A 24130-nucleotide genomic window follows, 5' to 3' on the forward strand; every position below is an offset into this window, starting at 1 on the left:
TCTGTGGCCTCAATTTAACCTCCCTTGTGGAGAATGAGTGGATTTTACCAACCAAAAGTGTATTTAAAGTTCACCTACAGTATTTATCCTGAAGGCACCACAATCAATCTGCCTATCATCAAATGTCACAAATGTATTCACCCACCAGAGTACAGACATCTACAGCAAACCGCTTACTGTGAACCCATCCTGCAGAACAGCGTTACACCCCACTCTCCTCTGCACTTGAATAGGACTTCTTTCACCTCCAGCTTGTGTAGATGTGTAGGTAGAAAAAAAGGTTAATATTTAGGAAACTGGGAGCAATTACATTTCATAGCTTAACAGAGGTTCCTATTTTAAAGCTCACTGTACTTGCAGGTAAAAGGATAGTTTACCCAAAAAATCTAAAGATTAACTGTACTCTGACAAATAAGGCTAGTGCTGCAACTACAGTAATAATTGTTTTGAGAATCAGTTAATCAGAATCAATTAACTGTGTGTGTGTGTGTGTGCGTGTGTGTGTTGTGCGTGTGTGTATTCATTCATATTTATATATATATATATATATATATATATATATATATATATATGTAAGTATATATATATATATATATATATATATATATATATATATATATATATGAATATGAATAAATGAATTAATAATTAATTTTTTTAATGTTGACCAAAGCTTACCAAGGCTGCATTTATTTAATGATAAAAAATACAGGAAAACAGTAATATGGTGAAATATTATTACTTTTTTCTACTTTAAAATATTTAAAAATGTAATTTATTCCTGTGGCGCAAGGAATGAAGATCATTACTCCAGTCTTCAGTGTGAAATAATATTTAAAAATCATTCCAATATGCTGCTCAAGAAACATTAGTTATTATTTTCGAGTTTTCGATATTGAAATTTTGCATAATATTTTTTTGTGGAAACTGTGATACAGTACCATTCAAAAGTTTAAGGTAAGATTAAAAAAAGTAAAAAAGATAATAATTAATTAATATTTTCATTCAGCAAGAATATATTGATCAAAAGTGAAAGTAAAGAGATCGATGAATCCTGAATTATTATTTTTTCAACATTCATAAGTTTGTTTTCAAGAACCATTATTGATAATTAAACACTTATAATAAGTGATAATAACTGAGCATCAAATGAGCATTTCTGAAGGATCAAGTGACCCTGAAGCCTGGAGTAATGAGCTGAAAAGTCAGCTTTGCCATCACAGGAATAAAATATATTAAAATAGAAAACAGTTATTTTAAATTGTTATAATATTATAACAATATTACTTGTGTATTTGTACAATATTTTTTGTAACAGTGTTACTGCATTTTTGAACAAATAAACGCAGCCCATGAGAGAATTATATAATAAATCAACAAACATCAAAAATATATAAATACATTTCATACTTCTAAATCGTGTTCTCTGATGTGCTTTGTCCACATACATTCAAACGTGTTGCTATTATATCTCAGGTTTGACCTCAGTGACATCAGAACATAAATGTGACCTCCATTATGACTGTGTTGTGGATTCATTAAAGCTTGAAATGTACCTGAACAAGTCGTATTGACAATTTTTGACTTTTCAGATCCCCTTTCACTTTCATCATGCAAAAGAGCAGCCAGAACATTCTTTAGCATTTCACATTGTGTTCCTTGGAAGAAAGAGGGTCAGAATGACATGGTGGTGCATAAATGATGACTGAATTTAAATTTTTGGGTGATTTATTCTATCAGTCTCCAGTGAAAATGAAAACACTGTGTGGGCACTGGAAATACTAACTACAAAGCAGTTTATATGAAGGCTTTGTGGGTAGCATTCATCACAGTATTCATAGAAACAAAGCTGGCCACAGTCTTGAAAGAGTCCTTGAATCTGCAATAATTCTCTTTTAATCATATATCCTCCTCATTACGTTTTCATTGCCAGCCCCCCTCTGTCTTGCAGTGGATGTGGGTGTACTAGACGGTGGTACGCTTAAATTGTTACGCCTTTTCAAGGCATATCTATTTGAGTCTCTTGCATGGAACATCTGAAAGCATTTTAGCCCCAGGATGGATAGCACTTTGTAAAGTTATGATTAAAATGCAAGAGAGTTACTTTCTCCCTCTGGTCAAATAAGAGAAAACGGTTTGCGTCTCATCGCTGCAGTCCTCTGAGAATGAGTGAATTCACTTGAAGCAGGATTAATTCAGATGAGAGCTCAATCCTTTGAGAACGCTGTCCTGAGCTGAACATGAACTGAGCTGAACTCTTGATTTCCCAGGATAGTACCTACAATAAGCTTTTCCTTAAAGCCATTTCAACTGTTGTGATAGATGGTTTGCAACTTACTTTAAACCCACATGACCCTGAGAATGACAGGTCTGATTTCATGGAAAGGTCCAGAAAGCCTTGACCTGGTAGAAGAAACTGGTCACACACCTGATCGTGTAATTTTTGCCTGATTGTGATAGATTTTGGACTAATAACTAATGTGCACTGCATGTGCAGCAGTGCGTTTGGAATGTAATTGTTGTTTTGTAATATTAGATATTCTTTCAGTATTTCCTTTGCCTTAATTATTTTGCCAGTGGCTTTCATTTTGATTAGCAGTCTTTGAAATTGAAAATGAAGGCTAGCTGCAAAATCGAACACAACATTGTAGTTGTGTCGACAATTTGGTTTTAACTCGGAGCCCAATAATAGGCTAACGTTTCACATTAGAAATCAACTAAATCATTTTATTAAAGGGATAGTTCACCCAAAAAATTAAAATGAACCCCTTGATTCACTGACTTTCTTCATTCAGACGAATACAATCGGAGTTGTTTTTAAAAATGGCCTGGTTTTGCCAAGTTTTTAATGGAGTGAATGTGGTTTGAGATTTTGAAGCCCAATAAAGTGCATCCATCCATCATAAAAAGGGCTCCACACTGCTCCGAGGGATAACAACAGGTGTAATAATAATTAGGCCTGATTTTATTTTTATTTTCAATTCTACACTAAAAAAATCGTATATCTGTAATGATATTGCACAAAATTAAGACAGTTGAAAAGATTGCATTCCCCTCTGGTGACATGAGATGACCAACTAATGCTGAATGTCCTGCAAAACAATGCATACAAAGTCCAAACAATATTATCTGTATAGTTAATCTGGTTATGATAGCCCTTGTGAAGAAACTGTATGAACATGTACTTGTATTTGATTAATTGGTTTGTGAAATGTGTTTTGTGTTCTCCAGCCCTGTAGCCGTTATAGCTTATCAAAGCTGTCCATGAAGGTAATTTTACCACACTTTTGCTCAGTGGTGGTGGAGCTCTATGTCCTCCTAGCTCTCTTCTTGCTTGTTTCTTATCTTTACATTCACATTCTTTGTGACTTCAAAAGCTGGTGTGTATATTGGCATGCTAGGATAAGCGCTTGTGCTAACATGCTGGACTGTGCTCGGGGGCTTCTGGCGCATGAGCTCATATGCTTGTCCCTCTGTGTTGAATCGTCTTTCCGATCGTATTATTTATTCAAGCAGCACAGGTAGTGCAGTGTCAATTTTTCATATCTGACAAACTGATGGATGTAAAGATGAAAGTGAACATATTAAAATTTTTAATAAATGCCCACTTATCTATCTTGGGCATCATCCCATATCTTCTCTAAGAGAATGCACCTCTCTGTGTTTTAGCACTGTCTGTCTTGTTTAAATCCAGTTTAATTGCTTAAAATCATATGTGACTGCCCAGCAAAGTAAGGTTGTGCATATTTTCGAAGCTAACTAGATTTTGGGTTGTCTGAATGATTAGTTGACTAGTCGGTCATAAAGAAACCTTATAATTAGGGTCCATCATACACAAATAAAGGTACAAAAGCTGTCACTGGGGCGGTACCTTTTCAGAAGGTACACTTTTGTATTATTTAGTCCTAAGGGTGCATATTAGTACCTTAAAAGTACATATTAGTACCGAAATGTTACATATTAGTTCATTTTGAAAAGATACCATCCCAGTGACAGCTTTTATAGTTTGTTTTTATAGTTGTTTTGCCTGTTTTTTTAATTGTCGCACTTCATTGCATAGTGTTTTAGGGTTAACAGAAATGTCTGTAAAATTACTGGTTAATGACCTTGCTGAAGATTACTGGTGCATTTAAAGGTTTTTTAAAAAAAATTGTTTTTTTTATCTAAGGCTACGTTTACACGACAACGATGTAGTCAAAAATGGTAAAGTTTTTCATTTGTGTTTTTAAAATATTGCACGTATACACGACAGCATTTTTAAAACGATTCGCGTTTACACATATCCGTGAAAACATCCAAAAACACTGTATTATGTGTGCCAGGCCAGTGGGGAAGTGACGATTATATGTTGTATATGATGCGTCTCCACTGTTGGTTGTAATATTGGTGAAGTAAATCCACACTTTGCTGATGAAGCGTTAGCAAACTCTTGAGCAGCAGCAACAGTACCATGTACTCTGCCATTGTCGTGTATGTTTGTTCGCGCTTGCCTTTAAAATCGACACTTACTGCACATGTCTACAAACCTAACACGTACTACGCACGTGCATGATGTCACCATTTTCAAAGCTTCCCGTTTTGGGTGTTTACACGGAAACGATAACAGTGGCATTTTCAAAAACTTGCACTTTTAAAACCCCAAAACAAAAATATTCATTCCCAAAAACCAGCCAACCGTTGTCGTGTAAACGAACAGGCAAAACGCATAAAAAGTTTTTGGCTGAAGATGTTGTCGTGTAAACGGCCCCTAACAGTGTAGTGACCTCAGCAACTGACTATTCTGTTGTTGAGTGACAGTGTGATCATATCCATTCCTAGTATGATGGTAACATATGCTAACATGTGCAAAAGATTTACTTGTAGTCATGTTTCACTAATTTATTTTTCTGATGTCGTCAGAGCAACAACACAGTCAAGTGAGGAATGTTGGCCCTTTAAACAGGTTGCATTCCAGCAGTGCAGGTATCGTTCTTGTTGCCACAATGATAAAAAATAACGTCAGTCTACAGGAATTCTGACACTTCCTCAGTGCTTTCAGGTTCATTTAAAAACAAAGATATGTCTAGACAAAAATGTGTGAAAAAAGCAACATAGAGAGCACTTTTGACTTCTGGAACCCATTGTATATAATTCCACACCACATCTGGTCCCTCTGGTTTTTATGTCCTTTGTCTTTCTCAGACAAAAGCACATCTCTGTTAGAATTGTTGGAGAAGAGCTGTGTTACACAGCTGTGTGGTCATTTCTCAACAAACATCAGAGAGGATGAATATTGATTTTTTAACAATCAAACATACAAACAATAAATATCAGAAACCGAAAGTATTGATATACTGGTAACGCTTTGCAATAAGGTTCCATTAGTTATTATTAGTTAATGTATTAACATGAATGACGATGAACAATATATTTATTACAGTATTTGTTAACGTTCTTTGTTAACGTTAGTTTATGTTCAAAATCTTAATGTTAATTCACAGTGCATTAACTAATGTTAACAAGCACAACTTTTGATTTTAATAATACATTTGTAAATCTTAAATGTTTATTATGAACTAAGATTGCGGCAAAAAATGCAGTAGGAGTATTGTTCATTCATAGTTCATGTTAAATAAAGTTGTTAACTAATGTTAACTAATGAAACTTGTTGTAAAGTGTAACCAATATACAAAATTAACAATCCACTGTTTGTTTGTTTGTTTTATTTATTTTTTGATCCCACAAGTTTCAAGAACTGTATGTTTCTGATAAGACAATAGTTATTTATAGTTATTAGTTAGTGGTTTAATGGTTATTGATAGTTTGGAATTTTAATATAGATCCGAGTTTGATTATTTTAATAATCATTTTTTAATTAAAATACTTTTAAGTCATCCTGTGGCCCCCTTGAAAATTTGCTGAGGCCCTCTAGTCATTGCCCTTGGAGGTCTGCAAATTATATGTTTGCAAAATAATTAAAATATGTTAAAATAAAATAACAACTGCAACTAAATCATAGCATGCAATGATGCAACTAAATGATTTTTGTCCCTCCCACACTGAAATATATCAAGTTAAATTAAAATACATTTGTAATTTTGATTTAATTTTATTTTTTATTTTAATATAAAAATAAAATGATTGAAAATAAAAAAATGCAGAACGGTTTGTGTGAGGGGTGGGTTTAGGGTTAGAATTAGAGTTAGGCTAAGGGAATAGAAAATACAGTTTGTACAGTATAAAAATCATTACGCCTATGGAATGTCGTGTGTGTGTGTGTGCGTGTGTGTGTGTGTGTGTGTGTGTGTGTGTGTGTGTGTGTGTGTGTGTGTGTGTGTGTGTGTGTTCTTCATCAAATTATACAGAAAGTGCATACAAACAAAAATAGAACTTGTCTACACAAGTACATCAGTCCTGGATCAAGGTGTCCTAAATACCATAGATGGCTAGTGGGTGAATTTAATTTTATTTAATTTTGATTAAATAAAATTAAATCAAAATTACAAATGTATTTGAATTTTACTTGAGTCTGTTAAACAGTCTGTTTAAGTTGCAGGCAGATGTGAAGCTCACTTCTTCCTTGCAGCCTCCTTAAACACAGTTCCTCTGCTAAAAGAGAGCAACAGAGTTATTTATAGGTCTTTCTTATAGTGATCACATGCATTCAGGGAACATGAAAGCAAGACATTGAAATGTCATAAGGATCACTGGTGATTAGAGATGATGCCAGCTGGAGCCTGTGGGTGTCTCTATTATAGCAGCATGAAGAGATTCCAGCTTACTTTCTATGGACAAGAATTCCTAAAGGATGGCAGGAAGCTGCGTGGGAGTTTGTTCTGGTGCTGAGTTCCATTCATCTCGGAAACTCTGAATTTCAAACTTCACACTTGGGAAAGTGCAACAGAATGCAACTTTGATGTCAGACTTCCTAATTCGAAACTTGATCAGTGCAGGAATGAGCCATCACACAAACACGGCGGCACCCAGTCAAATGTGTATCTCCTGAGCATCAAGCAATGGAACACTTTCATGGATGAAAGTTGAATAAATCTAGTAGGAATATCCCACATAAGTGTGTACAGTATATACATCCAAGCCAGCAAAGACCTTTAATGTCCACTCAGTAGCCATCTTAGAAACAGCCCCAGGTAGTTATTTTCTATGTAGGGAATAGACACACAGCTCTGCTTGAGTGAGAAAAGACCAACGTCTCCAAATCTGTTTCGATAACATTTTTCAAGCTAGTCCAGCTAGCCAAGAGTAAGTCAAGACTCAGCAAAAAAAACAGCATATGCTGGTTAGGTATGTTTTGAAGCATGGAAGCTGGTTTGAGCTGGTTTAAGCTGGTCCTGAGCAGGAGCTAGTTGCATAGGGCCTGCTTAGGACCAGCACATGACCTGCTTAAACCAGTTCATGACCAGTTAAGGACTAGCACATGACAAGCACAAACCAGCTGCTATGCTTCAAAACATACCTAATCAGCATATGCTTTTTTTTTGTTGTTGTTTTTTTAACAGTGGAGTTAATAAACAGTACTTTTTCTCTCTCTCTTTTAATTTAAGAGATTGTTCACACCAATATGGAAATTCTGTCATCATTTTCTCACTCTCCACTTGTTCCAAACCTGTACATTGGTAACCAAACAGTTGACAGTAGCTATTGAGTTCTTTAAATACTATGGAAGTCAATGGCTGCTGTCAACTGAGAAAAACACATAGGTTTGGAACAATTTAAAGGTGAGTAAATGACAGATCTATCATTTTTAGAGTGAACAATCCCTTTAAAGCAGATATTCCCAATTTCTATGAATCATTTCTCCTCTTTTCTCATACTGGTTGTGATCTCCAGACTTAAAAAAAAACTTTCTTTCACACCCTTTTTTCTTGCCACTTCTGTTTTACTGAAGTTTAGTTCAGTGTGATATTTTATATGCACTGAGTCATAATGTCTCTCTTTTGTCATTCGGCAGTGTAATCAGGGAGACCTGCGAGCCCTGCGGAAGGGCATGACGCTCTACCACTCAGAATCACAGCTGTCTTCACTCCCCCAGAGGCAGGAGGCCATACTGAATGTGAGTGATCTTCTCCAAGTCACTGTACATACAAATCAATCCAAGCATATTTTAGCATGTTCATTTGCCGTATTTGTAATCATCTGAAATGTGCTGTGACTATTATTCCAAAGTGATTTAGTCCTAAATAATGCAAATAACTTCATGTGAGAAAAACGTGCGCCAAGCACACACATTTGAAATGAGAGATAATTCATTCCAACATGTCCATTTAAATTTTAAACAAATGTTACATTTGTTTTGCCGTTCATAATGAATGTTTTTTAAATGAATAGTATACTGTCAAAAAAAAAGGACGCAAAGATAGAATACAAGAATATGTCCTGAAAAGTTTTTCCCTTGCGTTTTTTAAAAGTTTCACGTATACACGATAACATTTTCAAAACGATTCACGTTTACACATATCCACGAAAACATCCAAAAACACTGTATTATGTATGCCAGGCCAGTAGTTGGCGATGTCACCTTGTTAGTAAACAGTACCTGTGGGGAAGTGATGATTATATGTTGTGTATGATGCGTCTCCACTGTTGGTTGTTAGCAAACTCTTGAGCAGCAGCAACAGTACCATGTACTCCACCATTGTTGTGTATGTTTGTTCGCGCTTGCCTTTAAAATCGACACATACTGCACATGTCTACAAACCTAACACGTACTATGCATGCATGACGTCATGTTTTCAAAGATTCCCGTATTGGATGTTTACACGGAAATGATGATGATGGCGTTTTCAAAAACTTGCACTTTAAAACCCGTTTGTAAAAATATGCGTTTTCAGTCCCCAAAACGCTGTTGTTGTGTAAACCAACAGGCAAAATGCATAAAAAGTTTCCAATTTTCGGCTGAAAATGTTGTCGTGTGAACGGCCCCTCAGTCTAATCAGTTTGGCACTATTCAGCAACAATGTGGGAAAAAATGAGATCCTTGGTGCGTCAAATCTTTCCTCCGGCGTACATTGCTATAGGCTTTTCCTGTATAGAACTGAAGGCACTTATCTTTGAAAACTTTTCCCTTTCATTTTCCCCTGGAAAATTAGCAGACCTGCTGAAAATACGATGAACGAATAAATGGAAAAGCAAATGCGCCTTTGAACATGTAGCCTTCAGCCTGTGCACAGGAAGTCTCGCCTCTGTGTTTCATGTTGCATGCTTGCTTGAAACAATCTTGCCATTGTCAGCTGAAAGTCTTTACAGCGTTAATGCAGAGCTTGACTTGAATTCCTCTAAATTCAAACTCAGCATCTCCTCTGAGAAAACAGGTCGGCCTCCTGTTTATTCCGTTTGACCTTTCATAGATTTTTATTGTCACTTCTAAGCAGTGTGTGGATTGAACAAAGGCATCAGACATTACCATTGCACAGCATTGTTTTGTGTGCGAAATTAGCCAATGATTTATCAGTTACATAGAACAATTAACGGACAGCTACTTTCAGCTGATTTAGTTTACGAATGGTTTAATTACTTTTCATCACAGTTGCAATTATTGTGTTCACCTTTTATTTTTCATCAACAGTATGGTTTACTTGAAATTAAATATCTCTTTCATTCCATCTTCATTATCGGAATCAAAAACTCTTTGTTGACAAACTGACTCTCATTTTCAATTTTCATGATGACGTTAACATTGAAAAGTACATAACATGTATTAGAAGAATGCAAATTTGTATTCCACTGCAGTTTTGCTGTCTAAGAATTGACACTAGAGTTTGTCCTCTTTAGTCAGCTCTTATTAGTCTAAACAGAGTGAGGACGACTTTCTTCAACCATTTCAAAATAGGTTTCTGCATGGTGTTTCTATGGGAACCATCTCAAATTATGGAGAGCTCCTTCCAGAAGCTTTGATTGATAGGCTCTGTTATGAAAGATATAGAGAGGTGTATTTAGATGCTTATTAGATCATCAGCACACAGCAGAACACACAAGTGTTTTTTAAATGGAGTGATCTGTAGTCATCATCAGAATGAATATATGCGGATCATGTCCGGCTCTCCTCATGCGCTATGAATGATTAAACACAGCCAGGGTTTTTGTCCTCTACAGCTGTCTGGGCTGCTGTGTGCGATGTTGAGCTAAGATGAATGTTTTAGATGGGATGTAGTTTTCATTATGAATGATCCTCATATCTCTGAGTTGAGACAGATAATTAACGATGATGAATTATTCAGTAAAACACCAATGAGAACAGGACTGCATGATGATAATGGAGATGTGCTGTAGCTGGTATGTTTTTTGGGTCCACAGTGATCTACAAGCTCAGCTAGTTCTCTGGTAGCTGCTAAGAAGATAATCAGGAAAAAAGGCATTTAAAAAGCAGTTCTACCTGCAGTCATCTTGGCTTCTGTGTACATGAATGGTTTATGGTTATGGAATGGTTATGTTTACCTCTCTGTACTTCCGCTGGTCAACCATTTAAACCAAACTGGACCCACTAATGACCAGCTATGAACCAGTTACCATGTTTCAGGGCTTTCAGATGATTTTTCCAGCAGGATGTTTTTATGTTTTTAATCTTGCGCCCTCAGGCTTTACAAGGCGGAGGTTTGGTTTGAAAAGTGGTTACAGGGAGAGGCGTGAGACAAACCCTGAAATTATAATTTTTCAACAAACCAGCAATTAAATCAGTGAGTCACAGAACCTGGCTCATATTAAGAAAAAAGTATATATATATTTTTTGTATCAATATAAAGATCTTTGTCACTTTTGATCAATTTAATTTATCCTTGCTGAATAGAAGTATCAATTTCTAAAAAAAAAAAAAAAAATCTTATTGACCCCGAACTTTTGAATAGTAGTGTATTCAGTATTTCACAGATATGTCACAGATACTGTTTAAACTGAACTGAGCTGAATGATGACATCACTGAATTCAATGATGAACTGCCTTTAACTGTCATTTGTGACGCACTGTTTTCCTAATTAATGTTGTTCAGTTGCTTTGACACAATCTGTTTTGTATAAAGCACTATATAAATAAAGGTGACTTGACTTGACTTGTATGCTTCCATTATACCTTTAACCAGTATGTGTGCCAGGAGCAAACTGACCCCCTACGTGTTCTCTTCTCTAGGGGACTGGAAGGCTACAGACCAGCGAGTCGTCTCCTTCCACCGGGTTCGTCTCATCTGTACAGAAACCTGAAGCTGTGGTTCATGCCATGAAGGTATACGCATTTTTCGCACGTTATCAAACCAAATAGCATTTATATAAAGATAGAAAATAGCTATATAGAAGTTGTTTAATCAAAACAGGTTTCAATTGATAAAACCCCGTTAGATATATTGTTCAAAATGAAGCGTTTGAACATTTTCTGATTAGATGTCAGTGAAATATGTTCATAGTCACTGTGATGAACTACATCTATTGTTTCTCTGCTAGGACACCTGTGTCAGCTAATGAACTTCGAATTATGAAATCAGGAAATGAATTCATAAATTCACTAAAATCACCTTGATACCAGTTAATCCAAGTTAATCCTTTAAACCAAGTCTTCTGAAGAGACACAATTGCTTTATATGATAACAGATTGAATTTACTAGAACATTAGAAGACTGGTGAAAATGATCTGTATCTGATGTGTCTAATTTAATATTGTTTTATCGTTACAAAATATGTTGTTAGCATAATTTAATGTTGAATGTCAAATAAAATGTTAAATGAAAAATAAGCTTTGTCCCTCTTTTTTGTTCTTTTTCTTGAAATGACATGATATGATATGCTCTTGACCATCTATTAACAGGTTCTGGAGGTCCATGATAATCTGGCCAAGCAGCTTCCAGAAGAAAGTGAAGAGGACCTGAATGAGAAAGAGAAAGCCATAGTGCGGGAGATGTGCAATGTGAGTGTTTTCTTGATTTTTGGGATGGGTCTCTCAGGCTTGCTAAAACACATCGTGTACGATCCAATTATGTGACGTTCCATTCATTCAGTCGACCCTTTGCTAAAGCAGATAAAAGTACTTTACAATATCACGCTTCATTTCCAGCCCATGATTAAAATCACGCTGTTCACAGAAATGTCCAGTTCATTAATGGAACATTCTGTTAAGGTTTGCAAAGAAGTGTCAGAGTGGGTGTAGTTTATGGAGGGGTCAGTGAATGGACAGGTTGGTACACAGAGCTCATGATAGTTTGATCTGTTTGTTGGGCCCCTCAGTGGAATGTGTGAATGAAGAAATCCAGCTCGGAGCATAATAACCCCTTTGTCCTTCTCACCTGGAAACTCCTGGCCTGTTCAACACCATTCTGACCTCTGTTCATAAGAGTTCTGGGTGTTTTGGCTTGTTTTCACTTACTTTCTATGGCTGATTGTAACATAATGTTAGATACGCCAAACAAATAGCTGTGACTTTATGTGAAAAAGGGACAATGTAAATAAATTATAATTGCGACGCACAATATATCATTATCATCAGCCAATATTACAAAAGGTTAATATTAGTTTTTTAATCATACATTTTCCATCATCTAATGCTCACTTAAAGACACTAAGTATTTACTAACAACTTGTGCGAATGCAAACCCTCTTTTGGCATTAAAGAAACTACTGTGAGGATTTCCTTAAGACACGCAGTCAAAAATTAGCAATGAAAAGGCATGTACAATTATTTTTGTGGCGGACCATATTGCATATGCATTTGTTGCCTATGGAGTTTCCCTTTCAAATGCAAAATGCATGGGAGGAGAGTATTTAAATATATCATGCAACGTGACTTACTAAGGTTTGCAGTAGTCAGTTTACTGGTATGTGCACCATTATTTAATGCCCCAAAACAGCATAACCCGTTTTGTGCTTGGCATGGCCTTTCATTTGCACACTGTCAGTGGGTTCCACTCCCATCAATGCTTTTATAGGATTGAGGTCTCACACTAAATTGGCCTATGCAGTAAATCTGGCCCTAAGACTTTAACACTTGCTAAATGTAATCTTTAAATTCAAATCTCAAAATGATAATCCGTCTTTCACTGTACATTCATTTACTTGTAAAATGATTTATTTTAAAACGTTTTTGTCATTTGGACAAAATATTATAAAATTGATTCATTCCTAATTAAATACAATGTATATATATATATATATATATATATATATATATATATATATATATATATATATATATATATATATAAGCCTAATTTACATAAAAAGGAGAGTGTTGAAAATGACAACAGCTTATAAGATGCAGGTTTTTGGACTGGCATGCTGCATGTAAAAGTGGCACGGCTGTTTTTTTGACTTCGTCCTTTTGTGTTCAGGTGGTGTGGCGAAAGCTCGGTGACGCGGCAGGATCAAAGCCGTCCATCCGACAGCAGCTCTCTGGGAATCAGTTCAAAGGTCCTCTATAGCAGCTCTAACACATGAGGAACCTCTCTCCTTCTGTTCAGCCACCATAAAGCTCCAGCAGGGCCAAACTGAGAAACTGCTCGCGACTACACAAACGTTCCCATCCACTACCATCATCCGTGTCAAATCATTTGGAGTCCAACTATTGCCATTGATACTGGACCACTACACACCAGTTTACAGATTTAGTGAATCAGTGAACATGTAAAGCAATAATCCGCATTGAAATAACATTGTTTGACTTTTGCTACACAGTTGACAATTACTCGACGGTCAATGTAGATTCAGAGAAGAAACACTAAAAGAGACGGGACCCATGAAGTGTTTACGACTGGCAGCTAGTCATGTTCAGTCAGCTTGCCTCTTCTTTTTTACCTCATGTTTTTGTTTTTACATAGCAGTGATGTCAGAAATCTCATTATTGTTTCCTTGCACCCTTTTAGACAAAGTTAGGTCCATTAAACTGTGGTTAACTCCTTTCAGAGGGATACCAGATAAGGCTTACTCTCTGTGGTCTGGTACCCTTCGTACAAAAATGACTCTGAAAGATGATGTAAAATAAGTACAAAAGATTTAAATCACTTTATTATGTTGCCTTTTTAAGTGTTTTTACTTTTTCTAGTAGCTGTTTTTAATACGTACCAACTTAACAGTGTATGGGGTGACTTAACAGCGCAACACTTTTTGAACAATGCAACTCAAGACACAAAAGCAGCACAAAACATGCTGAATCTGATTTTTCCCTGTTCCTGGCGGTCACAGCTGAAATCCATTGTTTTTGTATATTTAAGATGTCAGATTTGAAAACGGTGTGCTGTGCATGCTAGACAATCACAACTCTCAGGTCTTGGGAAATTACAAGTATACATCATAACATGTCTGGAACAGTAGTTTTGTCCTTTTCCAGCCTTTTTAAGTCCTTGATTGACCCGTAAACAGTCAAGACTAATGCACTGGCAGAAATAATTGTGCTAACCAGGCTCTCTGGTTCAGCCCTGATGGGTGATCTGCCAGTCTAAAACTCCTCAAGCCCCTTTCTCAAGATTCAAGTCAAAAACTAACACACATGCAGTCCTCCACACGAATGCACAACAGACGATGGCAGTGGGGTAAAAGTTTAAATTAAAGCACCTAGTGTTTCAAAAAGTGGACAAGTCCATTAATACGTCATGCCCCAACTTAATACTTCAGTCCATGAAAGTTTCATGAGCATTTCAGAAGTTGTTGCCGGGGGATTCTCTGTCACTGTCAGCTAGTATTATTGCCATTTGTTTTGGATGAAAAATTATCACAAGCCCTCATGAAATCCATTAGAATGCCTGTGATTCACAAAGTTATGCATATTTCAGTATTATTATACAGTATATTTTGGCTAATTTGATAATGCATTCAGTTAGAAATAAGAGTGTAGCGCTTTCAGCACCATTTAACACATTTTATGTTTAAATTCCATCCATTTTCCCTCAAAAATCTGCAGGGCCTGCTATTCAGCAGGAAACTATTATTAAACATTAATCTTGAAATAGTGATCAAGGTCTGGATATAGCAAGTGATGTTCAGCTAATTTAATAGTTTCATGTATGTGAGTCTTTTTCCTGCTATTTTGTCAAATAAAACTGCTGAGTTCAGGCTCAGGCATGCTTATAAATGAAATACTGTGGCTGTGTTCAGAATGCAAAACTAGCATACTGATTATTGTGCAATGTATGCTAAGTATTACTATTTTAAAAAGACAAGTATATAAAAGAGTACAGATTTTACAACCATAGCATCGTCTTACGAAAAAGTCAAGAAATATTTCATATTACAATAAATTGCAGCTAATTCAGTTCGATTTATATACTGGCAAAAGGAAGGTCGAGCACACTGCATTGTGCCATACAATATCTGTGCAATATGTTATTATACTGCATTTTGATAATAGTATGTTAGTATGCTATTCCGAACATAGCCAAAAGATGTAATTGTAAATGGGTAAAGGCTAAAGAAAGAGTTTTAACATGAATAAATCAAAGGTGTTTCCTCTAATAAGTAAGAGTGTATTTGGTTGTCTGGCAATGAGTTTGGACCCACCTGTTACAAACATGAGAAGTTGTTATTGTTGTTTATGAAAGCAGCTGCAAGCAGATCCTGTACAGATAAAGTGCCATTTCTCTTTGGAAGCGGTCTCAACACAAAGCCATGATTTTTTGTGATGATTTGTTTTGGCATGTGCTGCCTCTTTTGTGCATGGGGTTTTATTTGGAACCTATGCACCTACACGCCGTGTTGTTTATATTGTGTAAAACCTCTGAGGTTTATCCTGTCTTCAGTGTTAATAGGTGCGAGCATGACTGCAGGAGACATTTTAGGGTAAAGATGTAAAGAAAAAAGGTTGTACAAAGTGAACTAGATGATTTTGTCAATAAACAAACTATTACTTTATGTCGTCGCATTTATTTATATACCACTTTATACAGATTGTTTTAAAGCAGCTTTACAGCAATTAGAAGAATAACTGTACAAAATTATTTAATAATATAACGACTGCAATTTTAAAGAGAGTCTACAGAAGACAACTGTTATTATTTAGCTCAGTGTAGTTCAATGTTGATTTAATTCCGTTTAATAACAGTGTAAATTGTGCAACGAGTCTAGCCTGTTTTCAGTTAATGGAACATTTTAGTGCACATCCCATCCAATAAATCGCAATAATCTTTGTTACTTTTGATATGAAACAAGTCTCATATATATTAGTGCTGTCAAATGATAATCGTGATTAATCGCATCCAACAGAAAAGTTTGTTTACATTGTGGGTGTACGTGTGTAATTTATTATGTATATATAAAAGACACACACATACAGTACATATTTTGAAAAATATTTTACATTTACATGCATATATTATTATTTCATATTTATATTATCTTACATATTTATATATAAATATATTTAAGCATATAGCAGCAACATTATTTTGTCTGTGTGGAAAATATATACATGCATGTGTGTCTTTGTATTTTTATATACATAATAACAAAAAAACCAGTTAATACTATGCTAAACCTTACATAATAGTTTTCTATTATATAAGTGTTTACAAAAAGCATAAGTTATCTCAAAGCTGGAGGTCATTCCTCCACCTTGAGTGGCACAATAATAGGTCCACAGTCTACAAGGTTAGAACTCATCTGTATAGGGTTGCCAACAGCATGGGGAATAAAAGGTAAAAGAAAACTGCTAAATATATTTTCGCAATCACTTTTTAACATTCTTGTATTGATTTTAAGTTTGAAAGAAAAAAATGTGATCCCCAATTACTGGACCGAAGTAGGTGGAGTACAAAATAGTTATCTTTTAAACAGAGCTGTAGCATGTCTCTTTCATCAAAGTATCTAAAAAGTTACAGAAAACCAGATTCAAGCAGCAGAACTGTTTCCAACTTGCCAACTTGAATCATCATATGAGATGACCACAAATGATTATGAATGGAGTTTCTCAAAACCCCATGAATTATTTTACAAAAAATAGTACACTATGCATTTATTTGATCAAATAAATGCAGGCTTGATGAGCAAGAATAACCTCGCTTTCAATTAAAAACTTATATATATCTAATATACACATCTATGTTATTTACCAGTTATAAAATCAATCAAGCTGGGGAAAATGGTCAAAGACATGACATTTGTCAAAAAACCCGCCAGAATGGTCTAACATGAAATGCAGTTTAATTTGAAAGTGTATATTTTTGGCAGCAGTTGTCCGAGCAATAGGTCACAGAGGTTGGGGCCAACGAGCACGATGGGATATTGGTAAAATGCAATATTCTGGGTTTGTTGATGTCACAATGTGATGTTAGGTGGACTATATAGAGTCTCAAAAACATTGCCCCCAAACATTGCCCCCTTGCAAGATAAAATAAAAAAAAAAAAAAGCATTGCCCCTGGGGACGTGGTGGAGTTTAACTACAAGGTTTTGTGTATTGGACTGCAGAGAGAATAGTGGGCTATATTTTGGTTATACACTCATTGATGTGCATCTCTTTCCAGTAACCCACCCACCGTGAAACATGACAACCTCATCGTAAAATTCATCTCAAACCGAAAATCAAAAACAACGTATTGTAATCAATGTATTGTGACCACACTTTTATATATAATACACTTTGAATACTTAGCTTCAGATGCATAATGCTTAGTAAACGCCTACTTTGCAAAATAAAACAAAAATAGCATTTACAGCAATGCACTCACAACGGATGTTTATGGGGCAAGACATTCCGTGTGCGTGTGTGTGTGTAGGTTAATGTCACAATACATAATACATATCATATGCACAATAAGGCATAACAAATTATATAAGATATGGAAAAGACAGCATGTTTTCTGATAACCTATCCAAGTTAATATTTTCAGCTAACCAAATAGTAAGCCTGACTGAACAGCATGAATTTAATAATAAATTAATCATGAACAGATCAGTAGTTAACATAAATGCAAATATAATAAAACTTACTCATTAATACATTTTAACTAATGACCCTGTTTAACATTACACAATATAATGTAGTGTAGTAATTCAAGTTTAAATAAAGTGTTCATTTAAAAAAATTTACACTGGCTTATATCTTGGGAAACATGTTTTAATCGTTCCATCCAGGAGCCTGTTTGTATCGTTTGAAACAGGTAAGGTTTGTAATGTGAAATTTTAAACCTTGTGTATTTTAATGTTGCTTTTTTATTTTGTTTTTATTAAACACTTTATATCTGAATCTGTTTTTTTTTTAATTAAAGACAATTATTTTCTCTGATAATTGATAGCATGACAGTGATGCAATTTAAAACAAGACACTTCAGGAAATGCACAAGGGGGAAAGACTTTTATTATCTGCCTAAAAGAGCAACAGGCAAACACAGGGTGGTTGAGCATAGCAAGTCCTTTACTGATTAAATACTAACCAATCTAAGGCACATACGGGAAACTAAACGTCCAATCAATCAACGGACTTGATTCTCAGGTCAGTCAAAGATGCCAGAAATGGATCTGAATAAAAGGACTGCTAAGGATGATTTGTGGGATATTTTTCCCTCATTGTTGCTAAGAAAAATAATATGAATTCTGCAACACACCAACTAAAAAGCGAAGCCAAAGGGGAGTGAATACATAACATTGAAAAAAGGTTCTCTAAAGATAATACAGAATAAATCATATGTACAACCAAGAAATCATAATTAATTCACAGAAATGGGTTTGGAATGTAAGTGGTGATGGGAATGAATTTAAAGGGACAGTTTCCTCAAAACAGAAAGCTCTTCATTTATCCACCCTCATGCCATTCCAAACCTGCGATTTCTTTTTTTATGAAGCTTCACATCATGTCAGATCTTTTCATACAAAAAACATTCATAACTAGTAAAAAACACTATGAAGTATCACGTACTACTTGAGATCTGAAACCATAGAATAACTTTGTAAAAAGCTAAAAACATCTCTATTATATGACTTCAAAACATCATATGGACCAAGGTCTTAGATCACAAGTTGTATAGTCCGTTTTTTAGATGTGTTTTTTGTCCTTTTTGTTTTTGCACTACAGGTTTAGAACAACATGAGGAACAGTAAATACATTTTTTTCAGCTTTTACAGTTTTTCATTTTGAGGTCAACTACCCCTTTAAATCGCATCGGTGGACAAAAAGTCTACAGAGCGCTGAAACCCTGAACCCAAGCGGAAGTCTGTGGTATTCTCAGCAGCTGAAATGTCTGTACCTTCCTGTGAAACCTGCATCAGAATACATAGAAACCTGATACAGACTGTATATTGTAGAAAGGCACATGTATCATGGGCCTAAACCAAGATGTGAAGGACTGATTTAATCACCTCTCATCTCATCCACGCCCCTCTGTTCATTCCTGCCACAGGTGGCATGCCGTGTGGCGGCAGCGGCACCTGAGGTTGGCCGGGTGGAGGTGGGTACCCAGCGGGCGGTAAGCCCATTACAGGAGGGGGCACAGTGTGCCCTGGTGGCATACGCGGGGGCGGAGGGGGGTAGCTGGGGTTGTAGCCTGGAGGGGGGTAAGATGGGGTGGGCGGGGGCAGATTGGGAGGAGGGTAAGTGCTTGGAGGCGGAGGGCCTGGAGGTGGGGGGTTTGCATGTGGATAGACGTGCGGGTGGTACGGGAGGCCGAAATGAAGGGGGCATGGGCGCGTAGGAGGGCGCTTCAGTTCTTCATCATGGACTGCAGACTCTGAAAATCCCTCACCGGACATGTACGAACTGGACGTGGACATTCCCATGATATAGCTGGAGGGGAGGAGGGGGTGGCGGGCGGGTGAGGTAGAGGGGGCGGGGCCCCGTGGGCAGAGGAGGAGCCGGTCCCTGAGCTGGATCCATGTCAGCTGATGTGGCCGGTTCTGCTTCAGCAGGAGGAGCCGGGATGGAAGATGGAGCCTTACGATCTATGTGTGGACATACGTCATTATAGATTCAATTATTTACATTATACTTAATATAGTCACTTTATTATAGTTTTTATTAGCAAGCATCATTGCATTACGTGTATATACACTACTGTTCAAAAGTTTGGGGTTGGTAAGATTTTATAAGATTTATTTTGCCACCTATTTCAAAACACAGAAACCTCACCTGGGGGTTGGGACACAGGAAGAGGGGGCATAGGACTCTCCAGGCGTGGTATCTTAGACCCAACTTGCTCTGTTTCAGAGACAGAGAGACAAATACATAATCTCTCACAATCGAGATTCATTATTATGACACTATAAAAATGTCCGGAGTGATTTACCTGTTGGGGCTTTAGGTTCGTCTTTAGGAGAGACCTACAAAACAAAATAAAACATGAACTTTAAATACCTCACAATTTTCTACTTCAAGACTGATTTTTTTTTTTTATAAATCAATAAAGTGTCATTTTTTTGTTACAGATCTAACATGAGTTCTGAGATCATTCAATTGCACTGCTATAAGGTTCTGTAAAAGTCACAATTTAAAGGAATATTTCATCCAAAAATTTAAAATAAACTTCTTTTATTTGAGAAGAGTTTGTTGTCCGAAAAAAAAAAAAAAAAAAAAAAAAAAAAAAAAAAAAGATATGTTTTGGTTTGGTTAATAAACATTCTTCAAAATAAGTTCTTCTGTGTTCTGCAGAAGTAAGAAAGTCATACAGGTTAGAACAATATGAGAAAGCGTAAATGATGACAGATTTTCATTTTCGGGTAAAACTGTGCCTTTAATGTGATTTCAACTTTTCAAAATTAATTCAATTAAAAAAAAAAATCATAAGTAACCAGGGAGGTGAATTGGGTCACAGATGAGTGTTTTCTATAATATATCAGAGCTGACTGTGAATGCTTTACTTACATGTTGGCGTTTAATCTTGGCGGGAGTTTTTTTTGGAGGGAGGTTGAGCAGGTGGGTTCTGCGCCCCAGACTGGCCGGGCTGAGCAGCAGGAGGGGGTGGCGGTTTCTCTTTGTCCAGTATCTGAGGCTGCTGGGGTATCGTTGGCTGGCTGTGGGGTATCGGCTGCTTACCCTGAGAGTACAAATCCAGAATCTGGTGGCAGATGTCTGAAGAACACAAGACAAGGGTAGAGATCATGAAATGCTGGAAGAGAGCAGTGTATCATGACACGATGTTAATGTTCCCATTCTTTTGATGAAGAGGTGTAGAGAGGGTTTGTGACCTGTCTGCTGCAGTCTCTTACCCTCCAGCAGCTCCACCGGACACATCCCTGCACAAACTGCTACCCCACCAGCGGCGAGACGACTGCTTAGACGTCCACTCCTGAATGTCAAACTTACACAGCCGGCCGGCGAGGGGGTACACATGACTGCCACTGCTATGATCTCTGGCTCCCACTGAAGGGACAAACATTGTGCAGAGGCTGGAAATGTACACACAAACATGCTCATAAAAACACTGAAGTGCTATGTCCAAAATTAACTAGTTTTAAATGTAATTAATAATTTGTCCCTCACTGTTGTCCCTCACTAACACAACTAATGTGAGTAAAAGGCATACAAAGAAAGTTGAAATGTCACAAACTGTGCATCCCTGAAAAACGTATCTAATAAAATTTACCTTTAGAAGTCTATGAAGCTTCATGAGGAATTATTACATTTTGAATATAGATATTTTTCTCACAAAAAACACATCGATTCGCTACAGGGGGTCTTTGTTCACCCCCGGAGCCATGTGAGACACTTTTTTTATGGATGGGCGCTTTTTATTTAAAATCTTTTGACTGAAGCAATGCAACACCCCGCTGACTGCAATGATGGGAGCTTTGAAAGATCAAAGACATTTTTTTACATAATCTGAATGATATATATATGATAATGATGATTATATATATATAATGATTATATATATATATATATAATATCATATGATATATATCTATATATATATTATATATATAAATATATCTACTCCTCAAAACTTTGTGTTTTCATTTTCAGTTTAGTTAAAATTCTGATAAATCTGTTGTGTTTTGTCAAGTTTTTAATGTCTATATGGGTTCTGGGTTAAATTCTAAATATTTTAGTACAAGTTACAAAATTTGCTCAAGTTAGTTGAAATAAAATAAGTTGCATTTTTTTCATAACTTTAAGTAAAAACTACTTTTTTATGGTTTTAGTTTACTATAGTAACACTTATATGGATGCCTGGCAACTAGTAAAAGGAGAGCATCATATGTAATGAGCTGAACTTTTTTTTTTAATACAAAAGAACAGAAAATACAGTGTCATTGTTGGTAATAAATAAAGTCAATCGAACCTATCATTGACAAAGGTCCATGCCATCTGCACAAGCTTCTGAACTTTGTTCTTGTCACCTGTAAAATTAAACAATGAGATGAGCAACATCACAAAGCAACACTTTCAAAGAAATCAACTTGAATGGACAATTTCTTAAATTCAAACATGAAACTTAAAACTTCTGTCTTAAACTAGTTTTACCTGTGAGCTGTTTAGCATAGCGCAGCAGAAATGCCTGTGGGGTGCTCAACTTGTAAATCAAACTTGATTGTCTGCAGTAAAATCCTTTCCAAGACCATGACCTCTTCCTGTGGAGTGATTCCATGAAGCACAGTCATGTTTAACACAGCAGGATCATCACAAGAAAGAGAATGTGTGTGTTGAAAGGGTTGCAAACCTTTGGATCATCTCCAAACTGTGCAAACTGCACGTCATTGAGCAGACTGCGAGTCGTTTTAATGATGTCCTTTACACTTCTTGGGGGTTTCTTCCACTTTACCAGCCAAGAAAAGACAACAAGCCCCGGTCACCTGTAGAAAGAAATGTTTAAATGAATTAATGTGATTAAAGTTTACAGTGTGCTGCATGCTACTGCATTTTTAATCAGTCCCTATTTTGCAAAAGGGATTTTTTTTTTTTCAATTAAAATAACAATTCCTTCAAAATAATAAACCTTAATAAACCGCAATCAAAAAAAAAATCCATTGTTGCAAACAAAAGTTTGTTGTTTTTTGTACTAAGTTTTATTATTATGTATATATAAATACACACACTTACAGTAATATTTTGAAAATATTTAACATGTATATACATTTATATGTTTACTATTATTATATTTATATATAATATATTTATTTATATAAAAATAGCATATTTTTCTTAAATATAAACATGCACGTGTTTGTATTTTATATGCATAATTATGTATAATATATATAATTATTCTCATACATTGTGTAAACACAAACTTTTATTTTAGATGTGATTACTCACGATTAATCGTTTGATGGCACTATAATAAAAATATTTTCCATAAAGACCATCAAAATTAAAAAATTAGCCTATAAACACTGTAGGCTATGAAGCATTATATGGCAGGACGAAAAAAAATGCTTTGGATGAAATCAGATTTCAAGAGCATGTTGTACTTTACATATTGGGAAACGGTTTGAAAGAAATGAAACATGTAAAAACGATGAAAGTATGTTATTCCGGTTGCCAGAGTGGTCATAATGTCTTGATATAAATTGGTTAAGGAGAATATCAAAATCCTCTCAATGTTTTAGAAATCACCGAACTGAAACTACACATGGTAATAAATGGCAGTATTAACAGGATATCATCCCAGTACGTGTCCCGACGGTCAAAAATGAAACGGGCTCCCTCTCGTCGTACCGGGCTTCTGTGGCTGGATCCATGCCATCGGACTGGGACGGGGGTGCGGGCCAGATCCTTCTTGTCCCAGTACCAGCATGGCTTTGTGTGGGCCAGATTTGTGGCAAAACTTCCAGGCAGCGGTGTTAGAGTACTCCTTGCCACCCCCCCACTACACCACCACCACCACTACCTGTCCTTCATTTGGAAGGAAGTGACAGCTGTAGCCAAACTGGACTATCAGTCCACCGTAGGACAGCACTAGCTGTGCAGCTCTGTACAGCAAAACCTGAGGATATCAGTTAGTTAATTACCTCTTAACCTCACACATGCTCCTATTCAGAAAACATTATCAATCTGCCAGTAAAGCGGTTTTACATTTAATAATCCATGAATTTTGCAACACTGATAATGTTATAGCATTGAACCGAATCAACACTGAACTCCGTTGAGCTTAATAACGATACTACTTTCTTCTGCAGAGCTGCTTTAAAGCTGAGATTGAAATTTGAAACATTAATACAGTTAGTTTACCGTTTATTAAAATCTGTATTGTATAAAGCACTACATAAATAAACGTGACTTGACACTTCCACTGAAAGTCA

At 36.1% G+C, this 24130-nt stretch overlaps 2 pseudogenes; one reads left to right on the top strand and one right to left on the bottom strand.

The window, feature by feature from the left end:
- The window catches only part of LOC122144688, a 33131-nt pseudogene extending 18990 nt beyond the window's left edge, over positions 1-14141 (top strand).
- Positions 14142-18904: 4763 nt separating this feature from the next.
- Positions 18905-23654, bottom strand: LOC122144693 (annotated as a pseudogene).
- Between the last annotated feature and the right edge of the window lie 476 nt (positions 23655-24130).

Source organism: Cyprinus carpio, unplaced genomic scaffold (genome assembly GCF_018340385.1).
Source record: "Cyprinus carpio isolate SPL01 unplaced genomic scaffold, ASM1834038v1 S000006751, whole genome shotgun sequence".
Lineage (NCBI taxonomy): Eukaryota > Metazoa > Chordata > Actinopteri > Cypriniformes > Cyprinidae > Cyprinus > Cyprinus carpio.